Raw genomic sequence first — 15766 nt, 5'->3', positions numbered from 1 at the left:
CACATTTTCCTGCCTGTACAGGATTTTGCATTCATCCTACCTATCTGATCAGAACAACCTGAACATCCCAAAGGCAAAGCCATCAATATTAAGTTAGAAACCAAAGTGATATTGACCTCAATCCCTTCCATAATTCTTAGTAATCAGCCTGGAGTCTTTTTCTCTGTAAATGATACATGGATAAACCATTTGACTCTAGTTTCTAGATCTATAAGAAGCCTCCACTTTCCTCTTAAGCCTCGAAGTCAAAACAATTAGGGCTTGATTAAATCTTATAATCAAGTCTTTTACTTCTGATGGAGGTCTTTTTGCCCTCCCCTCTAGTTCTGATGCTCAGCACTTAGATCTCATCATGAATTAGTCAAATATATTGCATGTCAAGAATAATTAATGGAAAGGTTCTGACATCAGGCCTGTGCCATTGACAATCTCATAAAAGAGCTATTAACCCCAGGTTAGCCCTACTCAGAGCTTATTCATAGGAACCCAGAAATGGAGAGGTTCATAATTAGATACACAGGACATCATCTCCATAAGGGGTGTTGGGAACATTGCGATTGAAATAGCCTGATGAAGTAGGTGTTTGTAATCCAGATCAGACAAAGCCCTCTCAGCCATAAAAGGGACTCAGCTATTCAGTAATAAATAGGGCAGTGTAACACCAGCACTATTCACTCTGACTAAAGCTTGTATTGATGCCAGGTGGTCATCACTACCCAACATAAAACTCTACAATGCTGCACTTCCTACAGTGCCAATCCTTGCTGCCCTGCATGTCACTACACAGGTTGTGAGGAAAGGAGCATTTGTTCTTGATTACCCCTATTAAAATTAATCCAATAAGTTGTTTCTCCTGCCTCCACACCTCCCGCTTGCAGTCTGAGCCACAAATAGCATGATACAACCTATCACAGTCCTTATAAGGCTTTTAGAGTAAGGTCACAAGATTTTTTTCAATGATCCTGGGGACACTTTTCAACTTCAATGGATTTTGTATGGGACTGATTTGTAAATCCAGGGACTGTCCCTGGGAAACAGGGACGTCTGGTAACCTTATTTTAGGGCCAATTGAATCCATGGATATAAATTAGTTGGGAAGAGAAGCTGGAGATGTGTTGCTTGTCATGAGTATTATCCAGTGGGAGCCCATGATATTAACACAACCCCAGTCCTCATAGCATTTGCTATTGCAAATAAAGTGGCAGCTGAATCCAGTGAGATCATATTTGTTTGGCTACCAAAATCAGTTGAAAAGCCCTTTTAATCATGGTTCAGTAATGTAGACAGGGGAGAACAATTCAAGGGCAGATGGAGGACTAGTGATCTTTTGCGTTTTCAAAAGGTGTCAGGCGTATCAATGAACTATTGTGATGTGCCTCTTGATCACTATTTGGAAGCTGTTTAATCTCAGGTATGTGAATAGCCTATCAAGCCAGTATTGTTTACAGCCCCCCCCCTCGGAATTTCAGTCACTTCAAGATTTTGTCTGACTGGGAACCTTGAATCCTTTTTGGATCAGACCTGTGAGCAAAACACATGAAATTGACAGCTGACCTGTTCAGGTTTAAAAATTGCCTTTCTGCTTGGCACAAAATAGATGTCTCCAGGAAAGCACAGACAGAAAGGAAAAAGCCATTAGTAATTGCTGATTAGCAAAAGAAAGCTCTAGGCCCTGGGATTTAATTATGCTAATCTCACCATCAATCTTAATGTAGGCAAGAATGCAATCCTTCTAAGAAACAAGACCATTGATGCTCAGACAGAATTCCTGCTTTTCTTTTCTTTGCTGGGGTCATTGATCATGGCTTTCAAGTAGAAGTATCTGTGAGCAAGGTGAGATAAGGCTGGCTTGTGCAGATCTGTTTGAATAACTGATACCTAAGCAGCGTAATGCTACCTACGACAGAAGAAACATTAGATTGTTTCTGAAGCTTGTGTTTGCAAAAGTGCCGCAATAAAGAAGTGCAAGTGTTAATAGTGAGAGGGAAAGATTTTACCTCAGTATTCTTCTATTACTCTTACCTCATTCTTTCTCCCCTGCTTGGGGGAGGGACTGCAGTCACTGGGACAATACTTACTTTTCTTCTGTAGGAACTAAGGGTTGTATTCAACATAGCGCTAAGGTGAATGTTCCATCAGTACAAGGATTTCTCCTTGGGCAATGGAAAGATCTTCCTCTCTCATCCTCCTGCCCTCTCAGATTTGTTCTGGAAACAACATGGAAGCCCTCATTGTTGATGCCACCATTTCCTGAACAAAATACTTCTCTGGAGGGTGCTATGTTGTGAAGTAGCAGCATTCTGGGTGTATCATGGTGAATTAAGTTGACAGTCCCAAGAAGGTTGAGAAAGCACTGTTGAGTATTGTTCCTACCCCCCCCCTCAAATTTCACTTCATTCCCTGCCCAATTGCCAAAACCCCTCACCATCACTTGCACTGAGGGTGAATGGGATATTGAAAAGGGGAGAAGTTTTGGCTCAACTCTCATTTTTTTAAATATCTGTTTTGGAGACTTTTCAATCAGAATATCCTGATGCTTAGATGAGGAATCATGCTGGGTGGTTGCAGTTGCCGAACTATACCTGTCTCAATTACTGTGCTAGTAGTTATTAATAGTGGATGGCACTTGCTCAAAAGCTATTTAATGAGTAGTTTCAGAGAAAAGCTGCTGAATTAATTGACTTGTTATAAGACACCAAGTCCCCAGTAGCTGCAGAGAGAGACCATCTACACCACCCTTGGTGTCAGGGGGGTCAGAGGTGGTGTACCAAGGACATTTCAGTAAATGCTTCATTAAATGGTGGCTCCTTAAATTTTCCTTTTAAGTTCTCAGCAACATTTGTAGACTTGAATTGACTTTGGAAAGCTACCTTGAATTTCAGTTACCCCTAAAAATGGAGCCAAAGGAATTGATGATGTGTTATGTAAATTAAGTTAAGCTTGCACAAATCTAAAATTGAAGTTTCCTTTTAAAATCAATGGGGGGGGAGGGGTCTGAATTGGGCTACACTTTTAGTCAATGCATTCATGTAAAATTTTAAACACCGTATTAAATCCTAAATCCAACAAAAGAAGAAAAAGGTATGGGTGATATATCCAACTAAAGGTGCAATCCAGACTCCATTTGGGCAGCAGCAAACCCCGACCAAAGCATAGGCCACTGCCATATCTGCATTCCTGGGCAGAAGGCAGGGACGGTCAATTTGCTGTGCAAACCTTCCACAGTTTTTAATGGACCTCCACTGGGGATTGGTTCTGCCAGTGCATCCATGCAGCTCAGACCTTGCCATTGCTCTGCCCTAGCACCATCAAGGTCACCTGAAGCGATGCTGCTGTTGGGAGGGTAGCTGCATAACTCTGCCCCAGCCTTTACCAAATCACCCAGCATCTCCAAGGTAATAGCCTTCCCTTGTTGGAAGCTTGAAGTACTAATAAATATTCCACTGTTTCTCTTTCCCCCCAAGTACTACCCATGCATGTACACCTATCTCTCTTTGGGACTGGCTGTTGAACTAAGTCCTTAGCATTTGCACCACTGGCTTTAAGCTTACATATCACCTCATAAGAAACTCCTTGACACCCACAGGGAACAACATATTGGAAACATATTAGAAATCAGCAGGGAAAGGTGTGTATGGCAGTGCCAACTCCTTGCATAGTGCTAGTGTAGGCACCATGCTGTGCATATATAAATATAAAGCTGATCCTGGATGAAACACAGCAAAAACCATTTGTCTTTGATATAACTGGAGTATGTAAGGAAATCAGCAAAAGTTGAGAGATGTGTACATACTGTGCAAGGCTTGTAAACAGCTTCAATGCAACAGTTAATCGGGAGCTCTTTTTACATACTGGTTATACAACTAGTTATTTCATGCTCCATAGATAAGAGGATTTGTTTTTGCCCCTTAATGATAAGTGTAGAAAACTAAATGATTAAAACCTACCACACCAGAATGAAGCATGCTTATTTAAAGAAAGATTAATCTGAGTGGATTAAGTCCAGTCACTCAAAAGGCATAATCTACAAACAGAGATTTGAACAACTAGGAGGGAAAGTCTCATTATGTGAAAGAAACTCTGTAGGAAATAAAAAAAAATAAAATTTGCAGGACAATGTGCATATTGCTGGAAAAGGAAAAAAAAATGTGATTGTGTACTATGGAAGTGGGAAAAGACAAATTGGATTCTATTGTTGATCATGCACACACAAGCACACACTTGTTGCATTTTGAGGTTGGAAAATCAATTATACTGTTCCCTACATGACCATATTTCAGCCTCTTTGCACCCAAGTATGTATGATTTGTACCTTAATAAACAGGAATGGATTAACTGTTCTTGAGAACCTGCACCTAAATAATGCATCTCTCCCTCCTGCATAAATCTGCTGATAAAATTTTATATTTTAGATACTGTTAGCAGCAAATACACACACAAACATATATCAAAGTTTACTATTACAGCTACTAAACTGCAATCAGTTATATATTATATGTATACTGCGCATGCACACAAACACACACACACACAGAGAGAGAGAGAGAGGGGGGGACACATAACATTAAAAAAACCCAAATATGCCATTTAAATTTACTACATTTCCGTTTGGACAAGAATTATCTGAGCCCAGCAATACAGTTCTCGCAGGACAGAAATCTCAGATGCTATTACATCAAATGAAATATTCAGTGAGAGAAATGGATGGGGCCTCATTTGACCTTGTTATTTCACCTCTGCCAGCAACACAGAAAGAACAGGTTCAACAAGCTATTGTCACTTCTGCACAATGAAACAAAAGTAAACATTATGTACTGTAAGGAGCTTAACAGGTTTGAAATGGGAGGGGGGAGAGATGGATTATATGTATTTTATTGCAGCAATGTGAGAGATTGAAAACGGTGTGTGCTTTTGGATGTTATATAATATTTTTTGAACGGTTGTTGAAGAAACAGTGAGAATGGCTCCGTCAAGCTTCTTTTTCAGATCTGGTGCAAAACAGTGAGTGCCTGAGATGGAACTATGTTGCCACCACCTTCTGCCATTGCTGCCCTCATCCTCCTCCTCACCTCTGCTGCCATCCATCCTATCCTCCTCCCCTTCTGCCCGCTTGTTGCTGACAAAGCTTTGAGAAGTCCTTCCTCAGAGTGAGACATTCTGGGTGAGCTCTGTGGCTCATCCTGACTCATTATTGAGCTGGTTCTGTTCTTACATAACGCTAGTAGTGGAAAAGCACATCTGTTCTATAGTTAGATGCTTACCTTAAACCTATAGATGGGTTATCTGACAATGGGGTCCTTATGCCACCTTTGATTTGGATGCTACCTGGGAAACACAAACAGAATAATATAGTGGTACCTTGGTTGTCGAACTTAATCCACTCTGGGAGTCCATTTGAGCCCCAAAACGGTTTGAAAACCAAGGCGCAGCTTCCGATTGGCTGCAGGAGCTTCCTGCACTCAATGGGAAGCCATGGAAACTTCATTGGACATTCGACTTCCGAAAAACATTCACAAACTTCCAGGTTTGTGGCGTTCAGGAGCCAATTTGTTTGGGAGCCAAGTTGTTCAACAACCAAGGTATCACTGTATAGAGAATCAACAGTTAGCTTTGGTGAAAGGCAAATCAAGTATCTGCAACAAAAAATTAGCCCAGGCAGGTGACATAATGGCTCCTAGATGTCTTCTCCCACTTGATAGAGTGTGGCAAATGTTTTCACAAACCTTCCACTTCTGAGAGATGGGGTTGGCTGCAAGACTCCCTCTGTTACTTGCTCTGGGGCTACAACCACCTGTGTTTTTTGTCCAGGACAAAACTGCTGGGACTTTGACTCCGTTGTTACAGCACATTAATCTCCAGAGGTGTCCAGATCACTTTCTAATCCTGTTACACTGGCGAGTTTCAGTTAGTAAGGCTCGAGGACATTGTTTTGCTCTGTGCAATCTCTGAGAAAGGCAGAAAAGCAGCTTGTCGGTCAAAGTGAGGTTTTGCTGACTGCCAGCGTGAGGTCTTGGTATTTGTTGATCACAATAATATTTTGCTGAAAGGCTGAGAAACGTGTGGCAGAGTGGGCAATGAATCCTTGAAGAAGATAGTATGTGCTAAAGAAAATGGGCGGGATTCAGGTAACTTGCCTCATAAGCAAAACAACGTCTTGTTACCTTGTTCTGTGGCCTTGTTGCCACTCAAGAATGCAGATAAGTTTCTTCATATTGCTATGATTATTATTTTTTTTGGGGGGGGGGAATAGGCTGAATGCAAACACCCCCTTCTAATTCCTGGATCCCATTCCCATTGGTTGGTTTAAAGGCAAGCATTTGAAGGGATGTGGTCTACCCCCTTCTCATCCCAAATTAACCCAAGCAGGTGACCCACAGAAATCATGTTTGTATATGCCATTTAGAAGCATTGGCATTGGCGTGGGTGAATTGTAGGCACTATAAGCTTGCAAAATCAAAAAGGAAGAAGAAAAGAGAGAGAAATATGGAGCAGTGCATAGAATAATTGCCTTGAAAGGGCTTATCTTCCATAACAATAGGCTATAGCTGGGCCAACAGCCTCCTAACTCTGAAGCTATGAAGAAGGGTCAACATGTAATTATCTAACACAGAGCATTTGCCATGATAATTAAAGGCAATTACTTTTAATACTTGATCAAAAATAAACATTATCTACAGCACTTTGCTATCTCACAGAGAATGTAATGCTGTCAGAGTAATTACTGTTCTACAGTTACCCAGCAGTTGCCAGCAGCAGGGAGGTTAACTCATGCAGTATTGAAGACTTGGTTGTGTGATCCTGCTTTGCTTTGCTTGACTGGAGTGGTTGGATGTGTCTCCTTGAAAAGTGGATTATTATTTTTTTAGACTGGAAAATGCATATTATACTTGATGGAAGGCTGCCACTGACAATTGCTGGTATCAGTTCTGCCATTCCCTCACACATGGGATCACTTATTCCATGTCCTGACATCACCATATCTTGCATTTCTCCATCTGAAGCAGCCAAATATGAAGTGGGAGTGAGGACATGCATAATATGATTGCCTTAGACCTCAAGGAACAGATCTTGAATATTATAGCACGGAGGGGATTTGATATAGAGATGCCATTTGGGGCAGTAGCCTTTCTTTTTTTTATATAAATAATTTTTATTCATTTTTAAACATATTGTCATACATACCACAAAATTTCACATCTTATACAATCTTTTTGGACTTCCATCAGCACCTCTGATGATCACCTTCTTTGGAGGTCTTTAAGCAGAGGCTTGACAACTATATGTCAGGAGTGCTCTGATGGTGTTTCCTGCTTGGCAGGGGGTTGGACTCGATGGCCCTTGTGGTCTCTTCCAACTCTATGATTCTATGATTCTATGATCCCCCATTTTTATCATTTCTTCTGCATTTCTTAAATTCATATTGCCTTTAATTATCTTAACTCACAATCCAACTCTTTAACCAGTAGCCTTTCATCAAGTGTAACAGGGACTTAGTGGTAATTTTTCACATCACGATACTGCAAATAGGTTTTAGGTTGATAGGCTACATCTGCTTTTAGGGGTTGCATCATATGTACTTTTCTCCATCTCAGAAACAACATAGTAAATTGCTCCAGTCATCTGTTACTCACCTTTTAACCACACCTTTGTCTGCCTCAATGCTTTTCCCCAGGGAAAACCAATATTTAACTAGATCTGAACAAATGGCAATTTGGTTTTTTGAGGATTGTCATTTGTTCCTATTTAGTGCTGGAGATCAGGTTTTCCAGGGGAAACTGGTGGGGCAAAGGCAAAATCTCTAGGTACAGGGCAAGCAGAAGTGTGGACAAGCCCACACTCATGTCGACTTAATTTCTATCCCATTAGAGCACACACATACATATTCACTGTTTGAAAAGCCTAATTGATTTATGTGGCTCTCCCTTTGCTTGATACTTCTCCTACTTCCTGCCTTCTCTAAGCAAAGGAAGGTTAGGGATGAGGCGGCCCCATTTCTTACTCAGGATCAGATCAAAAAAGGACTATATCGACCTTGAAGTAGGCCAGATTTTTCAAGCAGCATGAGTTTGCATTTCAAAATTTTGCACGATCCCTAAACTATGACTGATGAAGCATTGAACCGCATTAGCCTTTGCTAAGCACAGCTGGAAGACAAAAGTAATTGGGAATAGTTTGTGTATAATAAGCTAGGACTTTATGAATTTCAGAACAGCAGTCATTGTTGTATTATCAGAGATCATGGGCACTGCTGTATGTGAAACACATTGACTCTAAATTAACCTATTATGTTACCCCTCAAGAACACATCCCCCTAATGAACAAAGCTTCCTATTTGCTCAAATGGCAATCCAGCATAACATCTGCACCTCTCTTGGTTGTCTTAAATTGGCTTTAGAAACTGCTGTGGTCTTCTCCCCGTACTTGCTGTATTCTGCAGCAATAGATATTGTATAAAATGTGCAGTTGTTGCCAGGCATCACTCAAAGTCATAATTCCTAGAGCAGAAAGATTTGGAAACTATTACTATAAATTGTAGATGAGGGATGGTACTCCCCCCTCCATCCCTGACAGTTTGCCATGCTGACTGGGGCAGGTGGGAGTTGGAGTCCAACCACATCTGAAGGACCACAGGTTCCCAAACCTTGTAATAATGCATCACACGATGTTCTTCTGACCGTTCGATTTCCAAAATGTTTGAAAACCAAGGCGCAAAGGGCGGTCTGCAGAAAATTGAAAAAAATAACATGTACACTCAGCACAAGCCGTTCGACTTCTGAGGTGCGTTCAAAAATGGAAGCATTTACTTTTGGGTTTTCGGCATTCGAAAACAGAAACATTTAGCTCCCCGGACATTTAAAAACCGAGGTACCACTGTAGTCCCTGCTCAGTGACCAGATGTATTTTGCTTTCATTTTCATGATTCCAGTAAAAGTGTTCATTTCTATAGAAAATGAAACAATCATAATGGGAGCAATAACAATAATGCTAGTTAGAATGATAACTTCTGGCAAAGATTCCTAAGGAGAATGAGCTCCAGCCAACCCAATTCAAATGGGACACATAACTTTGGAAGAAGGGGCCAGTGAGGAACCTAACCTATATAGAAACCTGCACAAGAAAGGATGATGTGGTAATTCAGCAATTATGCTATGTTCTGAAAAGTTCATTCTAAATCTTTATCATTGTTGAGACAGCAATAGTGTTTCAGTTTTTCAATGACTTTGATATGCATTGTGGCAAGAATTCTCCTATGAAGCTGGAATTCTGAGAATGCTTATTATGAAGTCAAGTGTCATTCTTCTCATTTAAACTTGCTTCTGAGTAATGCGTTTAGGATTGGACTATAAGCACAGGAATATGCTATTCTGAATCATTCCATTGATCCATCTAATTCACTACTGTCCACAGTGGCAGTGACTGTTAAGCAACTCTGGGGCAGTGTTTTGCACTGGAGTGGGGTGAGAGGTTCCGGTGAAGGACAGGTGTGATGCCTCTGCAGATTTCTCTCAATGGCAGTGCCTCTGCACTCTGCTTTCACCACCCTATGTTAGTGCTGTATCCATTGCTGCCACCTTCTAATTTTAGCCTCTGGACTTTATTTTCTGACAGTACCACTATAGCCACATTTTTTTTAAATGGACTAGAAGACATTTTAATGACCATGTCATAGTAACAAAGAGGTTCAAAATCAAAATAATTTTGGAAGACAAGTATAAAAGGAATCTGGTACTGATTACTAACATTTTGCTCACAAAAGTATATCTTCCTTAGTGTAAATAAGTGAAAATGAAACTGGTATGGAGGTTCCATGAGTATCATAGGTTTGATCCACACAGAATAAAACATTTGCAAAGTTAAGCAGGGTCCAATATGATTTCAAATTGAATGGGGGACTGCATGTTGAGATTCTTGCGTTGCACAGAGTTGGAATAGAATAGATTGGCCTTGGTGTCCCTTCCAATTCTCCAGTTCTATGATACATACCCTAGAGTTGACTTTTGGATCATCTGTGGGGAAGTGTTTCTTGTTATGTGAAAGCCATCCAGAAACACTTGATTGGCAATACAAAAACAAGGAATGCGAAATAGAGAGATTAATACGGATGACTGTCAGAGCAGCCAAAGGAAGTCAAAAAAGGATTAATTTGCTAAAATTGGATATAATTGTATATTTGAATTGAAAATTAATAAAAAAGTTATATGGAAAGGAAAAAAAAGAAATGGTTCGACTTAAGGTTGTAACACAGGTAAGCTGCTTTCATGGCATGGTGCTTCTCTGGACAATTGGGCTGACCCAATAGGAAACAACCTTTTAAGCTTACAGTTCCCACATGCAGAGGTCAATGCGTCACAAAAGTTGCTGCATGGCTAACATGAAGTATAATGGCTGAGATAGGAATGTGACTCTTTGTCTTTTCTTTCCAGAAATCTTCAGTATTCTTGATGTGAATCTGACCTTGCATCGTGCAGATCAGCCATTAGTGGAAGTATAATAAGAAATGGAAATATAATAAGAAAGTACATAAACACACCCCAAGATCTTATTAGCAATGAAAAAGTACTTAAAATAATAATAAAAAGGTTCAACTGCTGATTAATGCATCTACTCATTCTCCTGGCAAACAACATGAAAGAATTTATATCTCATTAGGAAAGCAGTTCTGCAAGCAAATATTTAGCTTAGTGATGTTTCCTGGGGCAGACAAAATTTTGATGATAAAAAGCAACAATAAAATATATGTAACTCTGTTTGCAGAGCTCCCCTTTCATGTGTGTCTTTGGTAATAATCAAAAGGGGGCAGTCTAATAATTAAATGCTGCATAGGCTTTCTCAATAAGTAGCCATACATTTCCAAAAGTGTGTGTGTAAAAGAGAAAGAGTAACAAAGACAGACGTTAGCTAGGCTGTCTTGGTATTTGGGACAGATTTATATGGGAGAGATTCATCTGGCCTATCAACTGGATCAGGACAATTTTTAAAAACCACTTAGTCAATTTGATCCATCTATTAACTTTGTAGACCTAATTATTGTTTTTTGTAAAAACCAAATTGATTAAAATGAGAGAAGCCAGTAATCAGGCCTGTCTAGAACCTATTCCCACGGACTTTTGGATGTGTGGGGGAGGGGCATTGTGATTTTTCAGTGATGATGATTAATTATTGCCATTTTAATTTATTAAAATAAAATAGTATGTACAGTACATGCTCAACTGTATTCTTGTTGCCATTCTCTTTCATATTTTTTTTTCATCAGATGTGCTTGGACTGTGCTCTTTCATGGTGAAAAGAAAAAAGATAGAACAGTTAAGTCGTGGCTTAAAAATTATTCTACATATTTCAGGACTTGTGATCAAATGCTTCCTATATTGTTTGCATCCCATACCATCATTTGTGTCCAACACACCAAGATTTAAATGGCTTTTACCAGGGATGAGGAAAAGAATAGCAACAAGGAGGCAAGCCGGATAGTCTTTCAATCTAATGTGATTTCTAAAGGTTAGGCAAAAACGTATATTTTCCTTTTAAAATGTCAATTTACTCTGAACGACACTGGGGCAAAAATAACATTTGAAGTTAATGGAGAACTTTTGAAACAAGGTAATTGCCGCTGAAGCAGTTGGAGATTTCATTTTTCAAAAGCATCTCCAGCATCAATTGTGCTTGTGTCTGTGAGGCTGCAAGGCGGAAGGACAAATTAAACCTTACCTGACTATCTGCCGATCTGTAGGTTATAATATTTAGCAGTAAGACACAAAGCTAGTACTCCCCCCCCCCCGCTTCTTTCCTCAATAGTCATTGCATGCGAGTGTCATAATGCAATCTTATGGTCCAGTTACTCTTCAGCTCTTACATACCTGGAATTCCCTGGCTTATCTATGTCTCCAAGAATTCAAAATCAGCAGTCAGCAGGTAGCAAATTTAGAGGTGCAGGGACCCTTTGTGATATTCACAGCTATGCCACCTCATAGCCATGTCCATTCTAAGAGTATGCTGATCCCAGTGCAGGGCCCCATGTGTTGCATTTCAGCTAGATCTACTATTTTCTGTGCATGTACATTGGCAAATGATTTGAAGTGCTCCCAGTATCTTCTTTTGAAGTGATTTGTTGAGTTTTTTTGGTGAAGTTCTATTGTATGTAATTTGTGTACCTTCTCTTGAAATAGAAGCACTTTGTGTTTTCAGTGTTTCTAAATGCTTTTGTTATAAGAAAAAACTGCTCCCTTTTCCTATATAGAGTCCTTACATAGGTTCCCTATTGGTAGGAGAAAATAACAGAGGCCAACCAGAGAATATTGAGAAGCAAAGCAGCTGGTAAGCATGATCTTTCTTAAACTGTTGCAACAGGGTCCTCACTCACCACATGCAGGGAGGGAGGAGAGGAACCCAGAACATTGGTGTGCAAGCTCTTATATAGACTTTTGAAATTGCCTACCCTGTAGCTCAAGACCAACCCCAAAAATATCATACATACATCACAGAAAGAGGTGGTCCCCAGCAGAAATTTGACTGTGTTGTTTCTCTCCTGTCTGCCAAGATACCTGATAATGCCTTATCTGATTGCCTTTTCTGGGTAGCCTGGCCATTCCTCTGAGATGGTAAATACTTAGTTCCTGAATCTCTTATGTATATTTTATAGTGTGCTCAGCTTAGCAGATACTTGCCCGACTGTATTTACAGGGAGCTGTAAGCCCCTACAGTCCAAAGGCAATTGGAAAGCTTTTCCCATTTCCTTCCTCCTTGCAGAGAAATATTTGAGCTCAATTTGGGAGAGTCAAAATGGCTTTAGGATTGTTCTCCTGTACTATTTCAGACACATGGTTTATATACTTATGAATGTGTTCACCTTGAACATTTATGAGCATTTATTTTATATATATAAGTACTTAGAATTCCTATAACACTTTGCAACATGCAGTGGCAAAAAAACCCCTGTCTTTTCATGCTCATTGGGTGGCTCTAGGATGCTGGAGGCAGTGTCCCTGCTGCAGAAATAGTAAAGGGTCTTTGACTTTCCGCAACCCTGGACCACTACAAGACTGCTCAAAATGTGCTATATTGAGGAGAAGGGAGAATTAACTGAAATCTCAAGCATCCTCAGATCTCTTTCCCATCCCTAGCCAGCTTCAGCCAGTGCAGCCAATGGCCAGGAATGATAGGAGTTGTAGTCCAAAATTTTTGGAGGGCACCAAGTTGGGGAAGTCTGATATAAGATGTTCCCTGCAGAATTTTGGGGCTGTGTATTATCTTTTCTGTTGTGTTTTACTCAGAACAAAATTGGCTGGCAGCCATTTCAATACCATTTCAGTCTCCAAATCACTGCACTTGAATGAGACTGTATACTAGTCTGACAGGCCAGTTATCCAGGTATTAATTTCTAATAGAAAATGTCAGCTGTTTCTTTCACATTTAACTAAACTTTAAGTTCATGCTTTAATGTGCTTGCACATAATTCAGTGAGAAGCCTGTACAAATTTCATTACTCATGAATGCAGCTTTCATTCATGAAAAAATAATAATCTTGCAATGTTTGTAGAGCATTAATGGTTTTGTAGATCTGAGATTATTTGCAGTACTGTCTGCAAACTCATTAACAGTACTAGGCTCCAAAGACCAATGCTATGACCCTTTCTCTTCCATGCATCCAATCTTTATCCAAATCATTTAAAAAATGTATGAATAGGCCTTAAAAGCTGGTGTTTGCTTGTAAGGATTTCCATTATTGATTTATTTTATAGTTAAAAGCCAAGAAGAGGGAGGTTAGAAGGTGGATTTTTTTAAAAAGGTGCTGTAAAGAATATTCTTGCTAAAATTATATATTTCTCCTGTTCTGCTGCTAGAATCAGCACTGGCAACAAATTAAAAATGAATAAATCACCCACTCCAGATGGCAACCACCCAAAGGTTCTTCATGAAAAACTAAATTTGACATTGGAGATCTCCTTACAAAGATATGCAACTTATCCCTAGGATCTGCCTCCATATCTGGGCACTGGGAAGTGACCAATTAACACATGGGATCTGGGGGATTTGGGAAATTACAGGCCGCTTAGCTTAGTGTTCGCTCCTGGAAAATTGGTAGACAGAATTACCAAGCAGAATGATAGAAGAACAAGTCTCGTGGATAATAAGGCTACCAGAGGATACTAGTCATGATGGCAGTGTTCCATCTCCATTGTTGGAGACAGTATCCCTCTGTATATCAGTTGCTGTGGAATACAAATGGTTAGGAGTAGCTGGTTGATCAGGATGAGAGTGAGATCCTGCAATGGCAGGCATGCCAGAAGGCAATGTCAGAAGCCCTTGACATGTGGGAGCACCAGATTATTTTTGCAGGTGTGTTTGCACCATTCTGACTTTACTCTGCCCCACCCACCAAATCACCCAGATTAGTCTCAGTGACACTGCTTCCAGAAGGCCAGCTCTGTGGCAAGGACTCACCCTGCTGTAAATGGAGGAGAGTACTGTTGTGCTCATGTCCCGCTTGCAGGCTTTCCATACATGCAACATCTGCCTGACTAACTCTGAGAAAAGGATGTTGAACTGGGTGGGACTTTGATCTGATCTGGTGGGTATCTTCTTTTATTCTTACATTCATTGACCATGACTACACAAGGCTTAACAGGGGGGTGGGAATAAGGAGAAATGATTTGGGGAAAAGAAAGAAATTGTGTGTTCTGCAGTGAGTTGCGTGTTGAGTCCCACAATTGCCACCCCCCACAAAATTCACACTTCACACATCAATTTTTGTTTAGGTTTTTGGCATAATTTTGGCCACAACTTTATTCAAATACAAAAAATGTGAGTGGTTGCTTAGGCATTGGTTATGACTATCTGTCCATGCCCTCAGGGACAGAGCTGACATTCCGGACACCAGCGGAAGCCAGTATGGGGAAACAAGTATTGGGTGAGAAAATGAAGCTGGGCATCAGTCCCTCACTTCTCACCCTCATGTTCCTGTGGGGCTTGCACGGCCCAAGTCCGATGCCAGGGACAAGGACGAAAAGAATGGCAAGCCCCTGGATTCCTTTAACGGAATTCCCCTCGCATCATTTGGAGGGATAGGCACTTACCCCTCCAAGCACCCATTTAACCAATCCCTAACCGCCAACCTTACAAGTTGTGATGATTTGCTACGCAGTAGGCAAAAACCAAATGGCACCAGCCAATCAGCCATATGGCAAAATTCCTACCAGGCCCCCGCACCAAGGCAGACGACCCCATGACAGGCATAGCAAGGTCAAGCGATCTAGAAACCACCCTATTAAAGGGAGGGAGGGCGGGTGATCCGATGCAAACGGCCAAGAGGAAGTCCAACGCCTGTCCCCTGTATTTAAAGACTCTAACCCCTCCTCTAATTTAGCAACAATCAAAACTCCCCAGCAACCCAATCTTAACCCTTTAGAAGGCTTGGGTTTTCCAAATCTGCCTAGTCATGGCAGGGTGGCTTGTTTCCCCAACCGCAACACGTGCTCTCTGGTTAGGGAGAACACGCTATGCCATGACTTTGTATAAAATGCATTATGCGATTAGAGATTTGTGAATTTGTTTCCTTATGATGAAAACCTGAAAAGTCTTGGGTTTGTGCATTTCTTTTAATTACACCATCTAATTGTACAGCATTTAACTAGTTAGATACCCTGAATTGCAAATATGAGAAGTGTAGTAAGTTAAGACATTAGGCTATCATTGCACCCCTCCAAAAGGTAAAACTTTATTGGAGTCAAGTTATTGAGATGTCTCTACATACTTTATTAGATATGTATCA

Source organism: Podarcis liolepis, assembly GCF_965112155.1.
Source record: "Podarcis liolepis genome assembly, chromosome: 5".
Taxonomy (NCBI): Eukaryota; Metazoa; Chordata; class Lepidosauria; order Squamata; family Lacertidae; genus Podarcis; species Podarcis liolepis.
Note: the sequence above shows the minus strand (reverse complement) of the source record.